The following is a 14,111-nucleotide window of genomic DNA, read 5'->3' on the forward strand; positions in this document are numbered from 1 at the left end:
TCAACATGTGTGCTTTGTAGAATTTAAATTACATTAAAGGTTATTTTGGTCATTTAAATATTAAATTATTAAATAAATTTTTAATAATTTATATGTTTAAAAATTAGGTAAAATATATTATAAACAAGCACGCATGTCATGGTCTATGCTTTGTAGAATTTAAATTACATTAAAGGTTATTAGGTCATTTACATATTAAACTATTAAATAAATTTTTAATAATTTATATTTAAAATTAGGTAAAATATATTATAAAGCACAATAATTAACAACTTAAAATATTTTTAAAAATTATATAAAAAAATTATGGTCAAATAAAAAGTTGACATGACTCTACATATTTTATCCATACTACATAAGTTGAGACAAAGAGTAAAAAAAAATTCAATAATTAAAAAGATATTTTCAATAATTTATATAATTACAAATAGCGATTAAAAAACTATAAATCATAATAATTAACAAATAGTAATGAAAAAAATGAAAAAATTATGATCAAAGAAATTTTTTATTGACTCTCCAAATTTTATTTGTGGCACATAAATTGGGATAAAGGAGAAGTAACATATATTGAACTCGTGACATATAAATTTTTTTACAGTCGACGAAAAATTTGATTAACTTTCCAAATTTTATATGTGCAACATAAATTGGAATATAGAAAGTAAACACATTTTTGAATAATTTATATGTTGATAAATTACGTCAAAAATATTTTGAATTACAATAAGTAACAACTTAATTGGTTTTAAAAATTATGATCAAAGAAAATATTTGATTAACTTTTAAAATTCTATTTGTGTTACATAAATTCAAATAAAAAAGGTAATATATATCGGGTCATGCTGGCATGGGCTCCAATATCTAGTATTCATATAAATGCTCGTAAGTATGAAAACCATCTATTTACCAGAATAATATGTGAGAGTAAGCTTAAAAGTCAAATCCAAAAGAGCCTGTGCTAGGGTTGTAATTCATATCATGCTAGTTTTCATCCTTAAAAGTCATAAGGGTTTGAATAACCATAAAAATCATGCTAAATCAGTATAATAAGGTTTTTAGACTAAAGTGGAACAATGAAAACATGAATTAATGAGGAAAGATTTACTTCTAACAATTTTGTAAAAGTCTTAAAATCAAAATAGTTTAAGCACGAGAGTGAATGAATACTCTCATTGAAATCTTATATACCTGAGAGAACAGGACTTAGAAAGAAGAACTTATTTTGGTGCCTTGAAACCCTAGCTTTTGCCTTACTTACGGTGGTTTTTGAACTTTGATGTAGTTGAGAGCATGGAGACTAAGTTCTTGAAAGAGAAAGACCCTTATTAAAATGCCAAAATGCCATGGCTTAGGCTTAAAATAATGAAAAAAGACAAAAAAAATCTTGACTTAAAAACTGTTCAACAGCTTCCATGGGCACCATTTATGGTTTGTAGTTTGGTTTACATACCATAAGTTCCACGTGTAAAACTCGGGCTTAAAAAATAGAGTTTCTGGATATTGATCTATGAATTGACAAGATGAACCATAAATGGATTTACGATCCATAGAAGGGTTTGTGAAAACCAAGCTTAACAGTAAACTTTCTAAAGTTTATTCGACTATTTATAAAAAGTTCTACGACTTGTAAATAGGTCCATAGAAATCAAGCCTCATATCAAGTTGCGGTACACTAACCTATGAGCCAACAGGACACTCTGTAGAATGATTTACAAACCGTAAAGTGAGTTCGTAAACCTTATATTAGAATTTTCCCTATATTTAGAGTTTGATTTACAAACCCCATCTGCAGTCCGTATAAGCATCTATAGACCTTAAAAGGCGTCCATAAATTTCAAACTTCAACAGACTTAGAATTTCAAAAGTTTACTCAGTTTCCCGTGACTTGATCTAGAATTAGAAATTTCTAAGGTGTTACAATATCCTCCTTTGGGATCATTCGCCCTCGAATAAAGATTAAGATATTTAAATCAAACCAAGCAAGGACTACTATCAAAATTACGCTTACATAGGAAAGGCACGAGGAAAGAATGTAGAAACTAAGTCAGTTAAACATAAAGCATGGGGATTGAATTTGAAATAGTGCAAATGTTATTACCTTCGGCATCTTCATCTTGAGGAATGAACAACTCTGGGTATCTAATTTTCATATCTTCTTCGAATTTCCACGTAGCCTCTTCGACGAACTGATTTCTCCATAAAACTTTCACTGGCTCTACTTCTTTGATTCTTATATTGCGAAGCTGTCAATCAAAAATCTGGACTAGTACCTCTTCAAAATATAACCTATCCTTCACCCTAAATATATCTAATGAAACAATGAGCGATGGATTGCCAATACACCTCTTTAATTAACACGGAGACTTGAAACACAGGGTGCATGGCTGCCAACTCCATAGGCAACTCTAACTCATAGGCTACTTTCCCAGACTTGCTCAGAATACAGTAAGGAACAACATAAGTTTTCCTTTATTACCAAAACACATTACTCCCTTCATGGGAGATACCTTCAAGAACACCTAATCATCTATCTCAAACTCAAAGTCTCTCCTTCTCACATTAGAATAAGATATCTTCCAGCTTTGAGCAATTTTCAATCGCTCTCTAATCAAAGCAATTTTCTTCATGGCTTGGTGGAATAAGTCTAGTCCTATAAAAGTAGCCTCACCTACATCGTACCAATCAATAAGAGACTTACACCTCCTCTCATACAGTGCTTCAAATGGAGCCATCTGAATATTGAAATAATAACTATTATTATAGGCGAACTCAATAAGAGACACGTGATCATCCTAATTAACTTTGAAGTCAATTGCGCTAGCCCTCATTATATCCTCTAGAGTCTGAATGGTACGCTTTGCCTGACCATCAATTTGCAAATGAAAAGTTGTATTGAAGTCCACATGAGTGCCTAAACCCTTCTATAAAGACTTCCAAAATGCAACATGAATTGATTACCTCTATCAGATATGATGGAAAAATAAACCCCATGAAATTTGATTATCTCTTGAATATACATTCTGGCATAATCTTTAGTAGAATCTGAAATCTTAACAAGTAAGAAGGGAGTTGACTTAGTCATCCGATCTACAATTTCCCAAATAGAACCATACTACCAGCAAGTGCGAGGTAGACCTATGATAAAGTCCATATTAATCATTTCCCACTTCCACATAGAAATACTTATATTTTGAGCCTTACCATCTAGTCTTTGATACTTAACTTTCACTTACTGATAGTTATGACACTTTGTGTCATGCCCCGGGAGTGTACCCTAGGTATGACCGATACTCAAAAGCCATTTTTGGCCCCCAAGTAAACCACCTGGTTCAGTCACACATTCAATCAAACACATTCTCTCAGTGGAAGACTCAATTAATGAAATACTATTCATAAATTTGGGTCGAAGGACAAACAACTATCTAATCAACAACAGTTATGGGAGAACTACTCAAAAGAACAACCCAACATTTCTACACTCCGGTCTATGAAGCCTCTATCAACAATCTAAGAGGTGCCAATGACAAGCCCATGACTACCAACAATCAAAATAAAGGAAACAACACAAAACTATACAAGAAGCTCAACATCCTTCGGAAACTAGGAGGACTCACCAACTAACTGGGAGTGTGTGGATCTTCAACGGTGCGCCAATTGATGATCTCTAGTACCTGTCTCTGCATTATGAAACGATGCAGGACAATTGGCGTCAGTACATGGAATGTACGAGTATGTAAAATGGCCAAAAGAAACAACATCAGAAGGAATCAAATCAACTCGAGAATCTCAACTCAGAAAGAAATAAAACTCAACAAACATCCTAAGTATAAGCAAGAATATAGTTTAGACAGGAAAAAATCATATACAAATCAACTCAATCCGACTCAGAGTACTACTAGGACCTATGTGGGAGTTTCTCTTATCCGACAACCATTACTTATGAGCCAGTGAAAGTACAACAAACTGACGTTATTTCCGCATCCGTTCATACTTTGTCAGGGTATGAACGAATCAACCAATCATGGATCCAATCCAACCAAGTCCTATAATATCAGGACAATAATTTTGGGGAAGCATCCGTCTTTAACAGTTCAATCCCCTCCTACGTTTGGAGATGTAGTTATTGGGTTCGAGTATGGACTATACTCTTGCCCAATTCGGTGCTCGATACTCCTCCCAAGACTCAATGCTCATAAAAATCCATCCAATCAACTCAATCAAATCATATTGACAAGTCTCATTTCAACCTTGTCAACTCATCAACTCTATCACAATTACACATCTGATAATCATATCTTTCAAGAGTAATTTAAATGCACATTTATAGCAATATATAGACATAACCAATCATTTCCTCTATACAACTGATTAATCTTTGAGACTCATCACAACTTCAAGGCTTTAAATCGACACTTCAAAATAAGCAACATTTTAAAGAAAAATAACATCCTTTATCATAATCTACATTGTTAAGAAGATCAATAAAACATATTTAACAACTCATATTCATCAACTCATACTCACATAAAGGCTCTTCTTAGAAGTTTCTTGACTCAACCTCATCAACATAGCAAGAATCAATTTAATATATGACAAGACTCATTTGAACATAACCCTAGCAAGAAACTCCATTCCTATGGACATTTATTCTCAAAGAAGGTATAGGGAACATGGGTGGACTCAACTCATGCTTTAGATAAACTTACATACCTTAGTAAAGATTTGAAGAAAATTCAATGTTGGGTCTTCAATGGGAAGCTTGAATATTGCATCTCTTGGAATAATTCCCTATTGGAAATGGAGAAGGAGAAGAAGAAGAAGAAAAAGAGAGAGAGAGAGAGAGACTTCTAGGGCTTTTAGAGAGAGACAGGGGCTGAAAAATATGTTCCCAAAATGTTCAAGGATGATACATATATAATTTGGGATAATTCCTAAATTGCCCCTTCTCAAAAGTTCTGAAAAATAGGCTAAAACGCTCCTGGAGTGATAGTGGCGCATCGCGCCATTGCAGCGCCAGGTCGATTAGGCCTAAAACCTGTACATCTTTTAGTGGAGCGCTGCGCCAAAGACCAAACTACTGAGGCATGTTCTTGGTGCGATAGTGGCGCATCGCGCCCTTACGACGCCAAGGCTATATTTTCTGAGTTTTGGAAAATAGGCTTGAAAACCCTGCACACCTCGTAGTGGCGCACCGCACCAGGGACCAAACTACTGAGGCATGTTCCTGGAGCGATAGTGGTGCATCGCGCCACTGCGGCGCCAAGCCTAGATTCCCAGCAGTTGCAGCCCAGGCCTAAAATTTCTGTCATGCTAGTTCGTCTTAGGATCATCATATCTTTTGACTCCGAACTCCAAAAATTTACATTCTTAGTGGCGTTGGAAAGAAGACTCGACGACCTTAAATTTAATAGGTCGTGGGTCACCCAGATTGTCGTCTTTCAAAAGATAGGGTCGTTAGAAGTCGACCCCTTAACGAACTCATCCAAAAACTTAGCCACGACGAACCTTTTGGAGTTAGCTTGGTCCTAGGGATCCTTTGTGATCCCACATCGCCTCCAACACTCTTCAATTACTCAGGGTCTCATCTTAACTCAAGCATATACTTCACAATAAATGAGCTCGACCTTACACGTATACAAAAAAGGTATGAATCTTAGGGAAATATTTTGGGGGGCGTTACACTTTGCTACAAAATCAGCAATGTTTTTTTTCATGTCATTCCACCAAAATACATTTTTCAAGTTGCACACATCTTGGTGGAAATAGGATGAATGGAGTATTTAGAGCTATGAGCCTGTGTTAAATTCTGGTCTTTCAACTTATCTACACCAGGAATACACAACCAATCTTGATACAAAAGAATTCTTGTTTCCATAATTGAGAAAATCTAAACCTTCTGGAGTAATATGAGATCACTATCTTATTTCTCCTTTACCTCAATTACTAATGAAGAGAACCATTCTGAAATATCATACCGCCTCATCGAAGTCTGTGAGACAAACTCCTAACCATGCAAGTCGATGAACCTCCTTCACAAGTTCTTTCTTACCCTTTTCTACATGCGTAACACTCCCCATAGACAACCTCTTAAAAATATCTCCAATAATATTTGCTTTACCTAGGTGGTAGAGCACACTTTTGTCATAATCTTTGAAGAGCTCAAGTCACCTTCTATATCGAAGATTCAACTTCTTCTGGCAGAAGACATAATGCAAAATCTTATAATTTGTGAAAGCATCGACATGTAATCCATTGAGGTAATGATGCCAAATTTTCAAAGCAAGCACCATAATAGCTAACTCCAGGTCATGAGTGAGATAGTTGTTCTTATTAACCTTAAGTTATCTACAAGAATAAGCTATGACCTTATCGTTCTGCATCAAAACAAAGCCAAGACAAACTCTAAAGGTATCGCAATAAACCACAATATTGTCTGTATCCTTTGGCAAAGTAAAAATTGGAGAAGAAATCAGTCAAGACTTTAGGTCATGAAAGCTTTTCTCACAACTCTCCAACCATTAAAATTTGACCTTTTTCTACATTAGTCCAGTCAATGGGGAAAAGTAGATGAGAACCCCTCAACAAACCTTTTATAATAATCGGGTCAACCTAGAAAGCTCCTAATGTCAGTCGGAGTGATGGGATAAGGCCAGCTTTTTACTGCATCAATCTTCTGATCATCAACTTGAACGCCCTCACTGGAAACAACATCGCCTAGAAATCCAACTGACCATAACCAAAATTCACACATATAAAATTTAGGCAACAACTATCTATCCCCAAGAGTCTAAAGAATAATCATGAGGTTACTAGAATGTTCCTCTTCACTATCAGGATATCATCAATTAATACAATAACGAATATATTGAGGTATTTCTTGAATACCCTATTCATGAGGTCCATAAAAGCTATCATAGCATTGGTTATCCAAAATGACATAACAAGAATCTCATAGTGACCACATCGAGTTTGAAAAGCAGTCTTCGAAATATCACACTCTCTAACCTTCAACTTATGATACTTGGATTTGAGGTCTATTTTAGAGAAATAAGTGGCTCTCTGAAGGGTGGTCAAATAATTCATCAATTCTGGGAAGGGGATAATTATTCTTAATGTAGTTGATACACATTAGGAGAAATCCATATTTCTTACACACAAAAAAGACTGGAGCACCCTATGGGGAAACACTAGGTCTAATAAATCCCCTCTCTAGAAGGTCTTTCAATTGTTCCTTTAGCTCTTTTAAGTCTAGTGGGCCATTCAATACAATGGAATAAAGATAGGTTATGTATCAGGAAGAGTATTTATTCCAAATTCTATCTCTTTATTGGAAGGAACTCTAGAAGGATTGTTGGGAAAGACTTCTGAAAACTCACACACTTAGGAACAGATAGAAGAGATGGGGTCTCGAGATTTGAATACTTGACCCAAACTATATGGTAGAGATATACCTTAGACATCATCTTCCTGGCTTTAAAATATGAAATAAATGTAAGGTAAGGTAGAACTACCCTTCCACTCTAAGACTAGCTTATTAAGAAATTGAAACTTTATAACTCTGGTTCTGTAGTCAACTAAGGCATAGATTAAATGTAACCAGTCCACGCCTAGAATAACATCAAAGTCTACCATATCTAACTCTACTAGGTTAGTTATAGATTCTTCATGAAGGATTGAGATAGTGCAATTCCTATATTCATTCAGCTAAGACTAATTCTTCGACGGGAGTAGAAATAGAAAAGGTTTCTAAGAGTTATTTTGGACTGAAACCAAAATTAACAGCAACATACGGAGCCATAAAATACAAGGTACCATCAGGGTCTAACAAAATAAAAACTTCAATAGAGAAGACTTTTAACATACCGGCAACAATATTGCAAGAGAATACTTTCACCTCATATTGATAGGAACACAGAGCATAAAAATGGTTTTGGCTACCATTTGCACCAAAAGTGGTGCATTTCTGAAAGCCCGGACCTATTGAAGCTAATGATGTAGTAGACTTAGCTCTGCTATATCTATTGCCCTTCCTTATTGAGGGGCAATCTTTGAGTCTGTGACTTGGTTGGATGCACCTATAACACCCATTCATACCATAGATACATTCATCGAAATGATTTTTTCCACACTTTTACAACCAAGATAAGTTATTTACCCCTTTGACAATATTATCCTGAGACTGAGAGTCATACTCTCTTCCTTTATGATCATTCCTAGATCTGAGTGTGGGTGCACTGGTTGAAGATCGAGTCGGTCCAGATGACCTTTGCTGATAGGATGATTGATTTCTATTTCTGATTCTCTGCAGGACAAACTCATAGTTTGATGTCCTGACTCTCTCATTTCAAAACTCATCCCTATCCTTCAACTTCTCCTACTCAAACTATGGCACATGGATCACTAGTCTAACTATATCCATATCTCTAATCAACATAGTCGTGTTTAGGCAGGAGATTCCTGCCACAAATAGACTCATCCTGCTCCTCATATTATCTACCATCTCTGGAGCATAGTGAGACAGTTGTGTGAACTTGAGACTATACTTCTTCAGCTCATAGAATCTTATTTCAGGTTAAGGAACTCCCTTACCTTTGCCCACCTATCTCTTGAGGAAAGAAATACCCCATGAAGGTATCTTTGAACAAAACCCAACTTAGGAGTGGTGTATTTTCTCCCCTAGTAATCATTCACTAGTCGTACCATATCCTTGCAACACCCTTAAGCTGATATGAAGCTAGCTCAACACACTCTGCATCACCAACATGTATTACTTGAAATACCTTCTGAATCTTATCCATAAATTTTTCTGGATCCTTATTGAGTGTTGACCCTATGAACTCAGGTGGGTTCATCCTTAGAAATTCATAAATCCTTGATGTGTTTGGAATATCCTAATGGCCTGCAGGTCCTACTCCCTGACGGTCAATAAGTTATCATAGCCTGAGCCAATATCTGAATGGCATTGCAAAACTCTGCTCTAGCAACTTTAGCCTGAGGTAGTTGTATAGTTAGTGCATTGGAACCTCGTGGTTTGGCGGCAATCTACAACTCTTGAGGGTTTTCATTCCGTCTAGCGGGACATCCTCTATTTATAGTTTGCATCCGATGACTACATTCTTTTCTTGGAGGCATGATCTTAAATATGCATAAGTATGAATTATAGGAGCTAAATAAAGTTAAACTCTATTGCAAGAACAAGAATAAGAAATAAGGGGATTATTTCCGTAACGTCTTGTAGCCGCCACCTTATAAGTGTGGCACACTTCGAATCCATAAAAAAACTCTACTATATGCGTCTTTTCAGACGTCCTATGATACCTGAACCTAGTGTCTAATACCAAGTTTGTCATAATCCGAGTATACACCCTAGCCAAGATACGATATCTAGAACCATAAGTGACCCAAGCTAACTCTTGGCATAACATATCTAAGCAATACTCATGAAAATTAAAGCAAAACCTAAAACACATGTGTAACATAAGACTAAATAATGAAAATCAAGAGATCTATGAGACTATATTATAAATGTCTAAATAAAGTCTCTACTAATTAGAATGAAGACTCACCAAATGTTGACTGGAAGTGTTGAAACCTGACTAGCCACAAGTCTGAGAACAGGTACCGAAATATACACCATAAAATGATGTAGCACAGAGAAAATATATGCGGTTAGGATGTGGAATGTACTGAGTAAGTAAGAGACACTAGCATAATCATATGACATAGCATATACAAGGACAGTGAAATAAGATTTCCAAGATCATTACATAGTGAAAGAACTAAAATGAAAATAGTTGGAGTTCATGAATAAGTATCATTTAAAATTTTCTTTCAGAAACATATATAGGGTTGAGTCTAATTCAATAGTATTGTGTAATCATATACATAAAATAGCATACTTAAATGATCATATAAAGTTAAGAGAATATCGTAAGAAGGTCCATAAAGTGTAGAGTTTCTTATAACTAACATATATTATATAAGCTCATGATGTCCAACTTATAATCCCACTTGGAAGGGATGCCCTATACCTTGCCAGAGTATAGGACCTATCTATCTATGTGGATCCACTAATCTGAGTCTCTCAGGGCCAAATGGTCAGCCAACAAAGCGGTAAAACATTATCTTACAGTGACACGTAGTTATGAGATTTAGATTTTCTAAACCCATATCCTCTCGGTGCTAAATAGTTCTTCCAAAATAATATGTATTCATATAAATGCTCATAAGTATAAAAACCATCTATTTATCTAAATTATATATGAGACAATGCTCAAAAGTCATATTCAAAATAGCCTGTGTTGGGGTTGTAATTTATATCATGCTAGTTTTCATCTTTAAAAGTCATAAGGGTTTGAATAACCATAAAAATCATGCTAAATCGGTACAATAAGGTTTTAAAACTAAAGTGGAACAATGAAAACACGAATTAATGAGGAAAGATCATAAATTTCATAAGAGCCCTAACTTTGCTTCTAATAATCTTGTAAAAGTCTTGAAATTAAAATAATTTAGGCGCTAGAGTGAAGGGATACTCACATTGAAATCTTACATACCTGAGAGAATGAGACTTAGAAAGAAGAACTTGCTTTGGTGCCTTGGAACCCTAGCTTTTGCCTTGCTTATAATGGTTTCTGAACTTTGAGGAAGTTAAGAGCGTAGAGACTAAGTTTTTATTTTTAAGAGAAAGACCCTTTTTAGAATGCTAAAACGTCATGGCTTAGGCTTCAGAATAATGGAAAAATACAAAAGAAACCCTGACTTAAAAATTGTTTCCTTAGTTTCATGTGACTTGATCTAGACTTTGGAATTTCTAAGGCGTTACATTGACATTTCATCCATTTCATGCAAGGCACTTTCTGGTGACTCTATCTAGTCTTCCCCAATGTAGGACTGGCTTGGCCTATGATAAATTCGTGGTTCTGAAGATGATGGGTAAGGTTCAGAATTGACTCCTAGAAGGTCTTCGGTTGAAGTCCAGCTAACTTCGATTTCAGGCCGCGGAAGATGTCAATAGGTTTATTTAATCATCCTCTACACATATTTTTGATGTATATCAGTTGTGAACATTTTTCCATGCTATTATCGAGAACTTCGACAAACTTTTCTTCAATTTCTATGAGGCGTCTGAACTTGATGAATTGAGACAAATCGTGAAAGCCTCTTCTTCTTTACTCATTAGGTACTGACGACAATATCATCCTTTTCCTTTGGAACCGTGCCACATACTCTCTCATCAGTTCCGTGTTGTCCTACTTCATTTAGAAAATGTTTAATTTTTAGGTTTACACTTTACGAGCTCCGGCATCGGCTTTAATGATGTGTTTACAAGCATCACAAAAAATAAACAAAATGTTCAGAAAAATTAGAGTGCTCTGTCAGTCAAGGCTCCTTTCATGAGAATTTTCCAAATTATTTTAGTAAGACCGACTTGATCTCATTTTGTGCTAAATCATTTACTTTGACAGCGGAGGTATACGCCAGTATATTCTTCTATTGATCTGCGGTCCCGTTATATTTAGAATATTTGGTATTGTGAACCTTTTTGGGATTAACATTGGCGTGGTAGACAATTTATATGACAACTAAGTAGTATATTTCTTTAAATCTCTCCCTTTAAGGATCAGAGGTTTTCCTAGGATTTGGTCCATTCATGAGTGAATTTCTTTATCACAGTTTAATTTATAAACTCGTCCCAGAAAGGATTTATTCGACTGTTTCCGCTTCTAGGTCCCCGAGGGGTTTTGAGTGTTATCCAGGGTTCTATTGGTCGGAACAGAAGTGGTATGTGGTACTGAAATTATCAAAATTAGCATTATTGGAGCTGGGTCATCATCTTTCAATGACGTGATAGGTGTGACATTATCTCCTTTTGTTGTGACATGGGGATTTTTACTAATTCCACCATAGTCGATCCATTATCCCAAGTGTGATCATCAATATCTCTTTCATCCTCGGCCAAAGTAGTGGGTCAGTTCTTTGAAACTTATTATTCATGCCCGTGCTTAAGAGTTGGGGTCACGTCTCCATCTCATTTCTAGGTTTGGTTACCGATATGCTGATTTACACTAAAATTGGGCGACACGTCCATTTCCTTGTCCAACATTACTTTAGTTACCAACGGGTAGCACATTTCTCTTATTAGGAGCCATGGTTGATGCTTTTTCCTGCAAAAGAGAGAAAAAAAAAGCAAGTTAGTAGTGAATCAATTGATCAAAACAACACCACAATTGTCATGTCCCAGTAATGGGCACCAAACTGTTTTTCTTACTAAGTAATGAACAAGATAGAAGAAACGATGAATATGGAACTAAACCACAATTGTAAAGTAAAAGAATAAAATTGGCCTAAGGTTTGGTGCTGATGACCGATAGCGTCATCAAACAGAGTTTGGTCTTATTAATATCACTTAGATCAACAAAGTGTAGAACATAAGAACTTAAGAATACAAGAGAGTAGTATATTGCTTTGTGAGTAAATGACAATTTGATGACTTACAAAAAATAAATGAAGACTATTTAGAGCTAAATCACAGGGAGCAGCATTCGAGAATCTCTTTGCACGTTACTTCAGTTAAGTAATGATTGGCAAGATCCCGAACCCTCTCGCAATGGCTGGTCCCTTGAGCTTATCTCGACTTTATTTTTTTCTGGTCACAGCCCAGTGTCCTATCTCATACTTTTGGAGCTAGGTGGCCTTTGCTGATAAGACTTCTGACTGTCTTGACTTTGGATTTCTCATGGATAGGAATACCCTTAATGGTACGATAGCATTTGGTGTTATCTTTGTTGAGTCACTTTTGACTCTAGTTTCTTGATTCTGTCAAGTTTTAAAAAACTGACTTTTACCACCTACACCTTTGCTGCTATTTTAAATTGACCAACTAGCGACATTGTTTAATTTTCTTGAGAAAAGGTGTTAAAAAAATGTTTTGGCCAAAAGATATATTTGACAAAAGCTTAAGCCAAATCCAAATGATGACGACGTGACAGGCGCTTGCCATTTTTTGTCAGCTTTACGTACGATGACTCTGGAAATACAATTTTCGTTAATTTCTTCAATAATGCTACTTATTACTCTTTTAATTTTATATTTGTCTATTATCGATAACATCCAAAATCGTATTAATACTTTTTTGATCTAAACGTATTGTATTTTGTTTCTTTTGTTTTAACACAATCACTGGACCACACTAATCAAAAGTCAGATCAGTATGTGAGAAAAGGAGTGTGTTACCTTTGTTGATTTTCAGGCTTACTCAGAAAAATTTCATGGGGAATTAATGAGTCACGTAAAAAAAAAAAAAAGCTTTGTGTTTAGCCTTAAATTTGTGATTAGAATAACAATTGAATTTATTTTAGTGCTTCAAGGGCACGTGGATTATAGTGATGAAATAATACGTTCTTGCTGCTAAATTACTTGTTAATGAGTAGCCAAAGCGATAATTAATAACAACAGACACTAAAGAAATGAATAAAATGTATTAAACTAACTCCAGCGCAATCGTTTCAACTATATATGCGTTCAAATTTTGTTTAAATTAAATTATTAATATAAGTTTTCTTAAATGAAAAAGTATATTTTTTCATTCTTTAGTTGGTGTCTTTTAATGAAAGAGTGTATCTTTTAATTCTTTAGTTGGTGTTTTTTAAATGAAAGAGTCTTTTACAGAAAACATTTTCTTTACAACATTCTCCAAAGAAATATTTTCTTCTACAAAAGATCAAGTCTTCAAGTTCTTGCTTTTCAATAGGATTTCTTCACTATTTGCTTAATGCAGAAATTCATAGGGTTGACATATCCACTAAAACTATTTGCATACAATCCCATAGCAATCTCTTGGAGGAGAGGGAGCAAATATCATTTTTAGGAAAGTGTTTTGCACGTGTTTGAAGTCTACAATTTTGCATTCTTTGTTCATATTATCAAACCTTCATCTTCGTGTTCTTCTTCATATAAATTTGTGTCCTTGATATATATTTTCCAATAATCTAAAAACAATATTTGCCTTTTGGTTTAAGTGCATTCAACACCTTTCTAAAGCTGAACAATTATTTCATTTGATTTGATAGTTATATTTTTTGTCATGGATTTTGACACTATCAAAA

The sequence above is a fragment of the Solanum dulcamara genome, chromosome 9, assembly GCF_947179165.1.
Source record: "Solanum dulcamara chromosome 9, daSolDulc1.2, whole genome shotgun sequence".
NCBI classification, from domain to species: Eukaryota; Viridiplantae; Streptophyta; class Magnoliopsida; order Solanales; family Solanaceae; genus Solanum; species Solanum dulcamara.